The sequence below is a fragment of the Oncorhynchus kisutch genome, linkage group LG13, assembly GCF_002021735.2.
Source record: "Oncorhynchus kisutch isolate 150728-3 linkage group LG13, Okis_V2, whole genome shotgun sequence".
NCBI classification, from domain to species: domain Eukaryota; kingdom Metazoa; phylum Chordata; class Actinopteri; order Salmoniformes; family Salmonidae; genus Oncorhynchus; species Oncorhynchus kisutch.
Window position 1 is genome coordinate 11804836 of NC_034186.2, and position 6721 is coordinate 11811556.

The following is a 6721-nucleotide window of genomic DNA, read 5'->3' on the forward strand; positions in this document are numbered from 1 at the left end:
ATATGTTGGATGTGTTGTTGAACCAAAGGTCATGTATGTTGGATGTGTTGTTGAACCAAAGGTCATGTATGTTGGATGTGTTGTTGAACCAAAGGTCATGTATGTTGGATGTGTTGTTGAACCAAAGGTCATGTATGTTGGATGTGTTGTTGAACCAAAGGTCATGTATGTTGGATGTGTTGTTGAACCAAAGGTCATGTATGTTGGATGTGTTGTTGAACCAAAGGTCATGTATGTTGGATGTGTTGTTGAACTCTGGCAGTAATTTCATGTTGCTAATAAAGCTTTTACTGAAGCAATTCTGTCACTTACTAGTTTTTTCTACTGTACATTTTATAAAGTAAAGACGACTCATTCACTTTGGGATAGTATGTTGCCAAAAAAACACACATTCGACACGCAACCAAAAATTTAGAGTGGTTTACAGTAAAAGGAAACTGAATTATAAAAACAATAGATGTCATATTGTCTGCAGGTAGAACTGAAACATGAAAAGTAATGCAGCTTTTTGTAATGTCATTAGTAGTCTGTTAGTATTTTGAAAGTCGATGTCCTATGATTTTGATTTTATTTAAAAAAAAATTATAGTGTGTTATTGACTTGTTAATTGTTTACTCCATGTGTAACTCTGTGTTGTCTGTTCACACTGCTATGTTTTATCTTGGCCAGGTCGCAGTTGCAAATGAGAACTTGTTCTCAACTAGCCTACCTGGTTACATAAAGGTGAAATAAAAAAAATAAAAAAATGATTGACTATACGTTCCTCTTGGATTGAAAACATGTGCTAGTGTTTTGACAGAATAATTAGACATTGAGTCGGGTTTTCCGTGTTTTGATGGAGTTATTGTATGGTTTTTTTGCATTTTGAAATGTAGAGTTAGTATTTAATGAACAAAATGTGGTTTTGAGCAGAAAATGTACTATTTGGTTAATTGTGTGATGTGGGTGTGTTGCTGTGTTGAGTTTAGTAAAAGGATCTTAAGTATAGGTAAACGCTTGTTAGCAATTGTAAAAAACAAATATATATATGTATATATATATATATATATATATATATATATATATATATATATAAAAGCAACAGGGATCTTGATACAGGACAGTATTGAATGTCTCTGCTGGAACCAAGAACATTGATCTTGACATCTCGCCACTTTGCTAGCAAGTTAGCAAACCAAATGAATAGCTGGAGGTCTGAGCAGGATATCATTTATATTTTTTTATGGTATTGAAAATCATTCCGTCGGTATTTTGAAATACCCCGGTATACGGTATAAGCGGTATATCACCCAAGCCTAGTCTTGGGTTCAAATAGGTATGAGACAGAGGGAAGAGGGTCTGGATGAGTTGATAGAGGTATGAGACAGAGGGAAGAGATAGCGGGATCAAGGGTCTGGATGAGTTGATAGAGGTATGAGACAGAGGGAAGAGATAGCGGGATCAAGGGTCTGGATGAGTTGATAGAGGTATGAGACAGAGGGAAGAGATAGCGGGATCAAGGGTCTGGATGAGTTGATAGAGGTATGAGACAGAGGGAAGAGATAGCGGGATCAAGGGTCTGGATGAGTTGATAGAGGTATGAGACAGAGGGAAGAGATAGCGGGATCAAGGGTCTGGATGAGTTGATAGAGGTATGAGACAGAGGGAAGAGATCGCGGGATCAAGGGTCTGGATGAGTTGATAGAGGTATGAGACAGAGGGAAGAGATCGCGGGATCAAGGGTCTGGATGAGTTGATAGACGTATGAGACAGAGGGAAGAGATAGCGGGATCAAGGGTCTGGATGAGTTGATAGAGGTATGACAGAGGGATGAAGAGGCAAAGACAGAGAGGTCTCTTTAACAATGATTATTATGTCACTTAGCCAAGCTAAAATACCCTGATCCACCACACAGGGTGACATCAGGTCAACACCTCAACCTGCCTTCTGACTGGCTGCCGCTGGCCTAAGTCCCGGTCAGGCCTTCCGCTCCCAGCCAATCAGGCTAAAGGGCCATATGTCACCATGGAGATACAGTATTCAGAGCAGATACTGTATTTAGCATTGACAGCTGATGGCAATATGGAACCTTCTGCCCTAATTCCACTCTTTCCTCTCCTCCATGTGTCCCTCTATCTACACTTGAAGTCAGAAGTTTACATACACCTTAGCCAAATACATTTAAACTCAGTTTTCACAATTCCTGACATTTAATCATAGTAAAAATTCCCTGTATTAGGTCAGTTAGGATCACCACTTTATTTTAAGAATGTGAAATGTCAGAATAATAGTAGAGAGAATTATTTATTTCAGCTTTTATTTCTTTCATCACATTCCCAGCGGGTCAGAAGTTTACATACACTCAATTAGTATTTGGTAGCATTGCCTTTAAATTGTTTAACTTGGGTCAAATGTTTCGGGTAGCCTTCCACCAGCTTCCCACAATAAGTTGGGTGAATTTTGGCCCATTCCTCCTGACAGAGCTGGTGTAACTGAGTCAGGTTTGTAGGCCTCCTTGCTCACACACACTTTTTCAGTTCTGCACACAAATGTTCCATGGGATTGAGGTCAGGGCTTTGTGATGGCCACTTTGTTGTCCTTAAGCCATTTTGCCACAACTTTGGAAGAATGCTTGGGTTCATTGTCCATTTGGAAGACCCATTTGTGACCAAGCTTCAACTTCCTGACTGATGTCTTGAGATGTTGCTTCAATATATCCACATAATTTTCCTTCCTCATCATGTCATCTATTTTGTCAAGTGCACCAGCCCCTCCTGCAGCGAAACACCCCCACAACATGATGCTGTCATCCCCGTGCTTCACAGTTGGGATGGTGTTCTTCGGCTTGCTAGCCTCCCCCTCTTTCCTCCATTATGGCCAAACAGTTCTAGATTAGTTTCATCAGACCAGAGAACATTTCTCCCAAAAGTTTTTTTATGGCTGTTTTGGAGCAGTGACTTCTTTCTTGCTGAGCGGCATTTCAGGTTATGTCAATATAGGACTCGTTTTACTGTGGATATAGATACTTTTGTACCTGTTTCCTCCAGCTTCTTCACAAGGTCCTTTGCTGTTGTTCTGGGATTGATTTGCACTTTTCACACCAAAGTACATTCATCTCTAGGAGACAGAACACATCTCCTTTCTGAGCGGTATGACAGCTGCATGGTCCCATGGTGTTTATACTTGCGTACTATTGTTTGAACAGATGAATGTGGTACCTTCAGGCATTTGTAAATTGCTCCCAAGGATGAACCAGACTTGTGGAGGTCGAATTTATTGTTCCTGAGGTCTTGGCTGATTTCTTTTGATTTTCCCATGATGTCAAGCAAAGAGGCACTGAGTTTGAAAGTAGGCCTTGAAATACATCCACAGGTACACCTCGAATTGACTCAAATAATGTCAATTAGCCTATCAGAAGCTTCTAAAGCCATGACATCATTTTCTGGAATTTTCCAAGCTGTTTAAAGGCACAGTCAACTTAGTGTTTGTAAACTTCTGACCCACTGGAATTGTGATACAGTGAATTATAAGTGAAATAATCTGTCCGTAAACAATTGTTTGAAAAATTACTTGTTTCAAGCACAAAGTAAATGTCCTAACCAACTTGCCAAAACTATAGTTTGTTTACAAGAAATTTGTGGAGTGGTTGAAAAACGAGTTTTAATGACTCCAACCTAAGTGTATGTAAACTTCTGACATCAACTGTATTTCTATCTTTCCATTCCTCCCACTATCTCTTTCCTAAGTCTGTGAATTGGAGAGAGTGAGCGGCAGACAGCCATCCTCTCAGACCTGTAGCACTCCACTCACTCTGGCTCTACTCTAGTTTCACTCTGAATTGGAGAGAGTGAGTGGCAGACAGCCATCCTCTCAGACTTGTAGCACTCCACTCACTCTGGCTCTACTCTAGTTTCACTCTGAATTGGAGAGAGTGAGTGGCAGACAGCCATCCTCTCAGACTTGTAGCTCTCCACTCACTCTGGCTCTACTCTAGTTTCACTCTGAATTGGAGAGAGTGAGTGGCAGACAGCCATCCTCTCAGACCTGTAGCTCTCCACTCACTCTGGCTCTACTCTAGTTTCACTCTGAATTGGAGAGAGTGAGTGGCAGACAGCCATCCTCTCAGACTTGTAGCTCTCCACTCACTCTGGCTCTACTCTAGTTTCACTCTGAATTGGAGAGAGTGAGTGGCAGACAGCCATCCTCTCAGACTTGTAGCACTCCACTCACTCTGGCTCTACTCTAGTTTCACTCTGAATTGGAGAGAGTGAGTGGCAGACAGCCATCCTCTCAGACTTGTAGCTCTCCACTCACTCTGGCTCTACTCTAGTTTCACTCTGAATTGGAGAGAGTGAGTGGCAGACAGCCATCCTCTCAGACTTGTAGCACTCCACTCACTCTGGTGAGTAATCAGTGGTGATGACATCATAAAGAGACTCCAGAGGCATTTAGAGTCACTGTGGCATCTGTAAGTGCTGGGACGGTTCTTATACAAGGCCAGTAGTTTGGCAGTGAAAACATTTGACAAAGACACATACAGTAGATACTGTACGTATTATAATATATGCCATTTGGCAGACACTTTGATCCAAAACGACTTACAGTCATGTGCGGATACATTTAGCATATGGGTGGCCCTGGGAATTGAACCCACAACCCTACCAACTGAGCCACACAAGACCAGAGTACATGGGTAAGTCACTGAAGACATTGCATATGGGATGGAACCACTGCAATCATGTCTTCATAAGATCCTACATCTGCACATGTTCAGATGTAGGATCTTAATTTGAGCCAGTTTGCTACGGCAGGAAAATGATTCTGCAGCAACAGGAAATGTGAATTTTTATGTAGATTATAATTTGTGGACATTTGTGTAAGGGATTGATCCATTTTTGTGAGGGAAAATCAAGTCTGATATTTCAACCAATGCCCAGAAACAGCTAACAGACATGGGAGAAAGGGTTGGAGAGAGACAGAGTGGGAATAAAGTGTAAGGGAGGTGAGAGAAGGGTGAGGAGTGTGTGTTTGTGTGTGTCTGTGTGTGTGTATGTGTATGTGTTGGCACAGAAAACATTCAGTAGCTCTCACCTCTAGTTTTGGGTGTGTCTAACAGAATTGATGAGGTAGAATATGGGAGTTTTAATCAGGATTTAGAGTGAGAGCGGCTGATAGACTGAGCTTAACACAGCTGGAGGCTCAGCCCAACTGGCAGGGCACAAACACATAAGCATGGAAGAAGGCATGCTGTCTCCCTCTCTCTGTCTCTCCCTCTCTCTCTGTCTCCCTCTCTCTGTCTCCCTCTGTCTCTCTCCCTCTCTCTGTCTCCCTCTGTCTCTCTCCCTCTCTCTCTGTCTCCCTCTCTCTCTGTCTCCCTCTCTCTCTGTCTCCCTCTCTCTCTCTGTCTCCCTCTCTCTCTCTGTCTCCCTCTGTCTCCCGCCCTCTCTCTCTGTCTCCATCTCTCCCTCTCTCTCTGTCTCCCTCTCTCTCTCTGTCTCCCTCTGTCTCTCTCCCTCTCTCTGTGTCTCCCTCTCTGTCTGTCTCCCTCTCTCTCTCTGTCTCCCTCTCTCTCTCTGTCTCCCTCTCTCTCTGACTCCCTCTCCCTCTCTCCCTCTGTCTCTCTCCCTCTCTCTCTGTCTCCCTCTCTCTCTGTCTCCCTCTCACTCTGTCTCCCTCTCTCTCTGTCTCCCTCTCTCTCTGTCTCCCTCTCTCACTGTCTCCCCCTCTCTGTCTCTCTCCCTCTGTCTCTCTCCCTCTGTCTCTCTCCCTCTGTCTCTCTCCCTCTGTCTCTCTCCCTCTGTCTCTCTCCCTCTGTCTCTCTCCCTCTCTATTCAATTCAAGGGCTTTATTGGCATGGGAAACATATTTTAACATTGTCAAAGCAAGTGAAGTAGATAATTTAAAAAAGTGAAATAAACAACACAAATTAACAGTAAACATTACACAGAATAAAGACATTTCAAATGTCATATTATGTGCAAATAGTTCAAGTACAAAAGGTCAAATAAATAAACATAAATATGGGTTGTATTTACAATGGTGTTTGTTCTACATTGGTTGACCTTTTCTTGTGGCAACAGGTCACACATCTTGCTGCTGTGATTGCACACTGTGGTATTTCACCCAGTAGATATGGGAGTTTTTCAAAATTGTGTTTGTTCTTGAATTCTTTGTGGATCTGTGTAATCGGAGGGAAATATGTGTCTCTAAAATGGTCATACATTGGGCAGGAGGTTAGGAAGTGAGGCTCAGTTTCCACCTCATTTTGTGGACAGTGTGCACATAGCCTGTCTTCTCTTGAGAGCCATGTCTGCCTACGGCGGCCTTTCTCAATAGCAAGGCTATGCTCACTGAGTCTGTACGTAGTCAAAGCTTTCCTTAAGTTTGTGTCAGTCACAGTGGTCAGGTATTCTGACACTGTGTACTCTCTGTTTAGGGCCAAATTGCATTCTAGTTTGCTCTTTTTGTTAATAATTGCTCCGTTCTTTAGTTAATTCTTTCCAATGTGTCAAGTAATTCTCTTTTTGTTTTCTCAAGACATGGTTGAGTCTAATTGTGCTGCTGTCCTGGGGCTCTGTGGGGTGTGTTTGTGTTTGTGAACAGAGCCCCAGGACCAGCTTGCTTAGGGGGCTCTTCTCCAGGTTCATCTCTCTGTAGGTGATGGCTTTGTTATGGAAGGTTTGGGAATCGCTTCATTTTAGGTGGTTGTAGAATTTAACGGCTCTTTTCTGGATTTTGATAT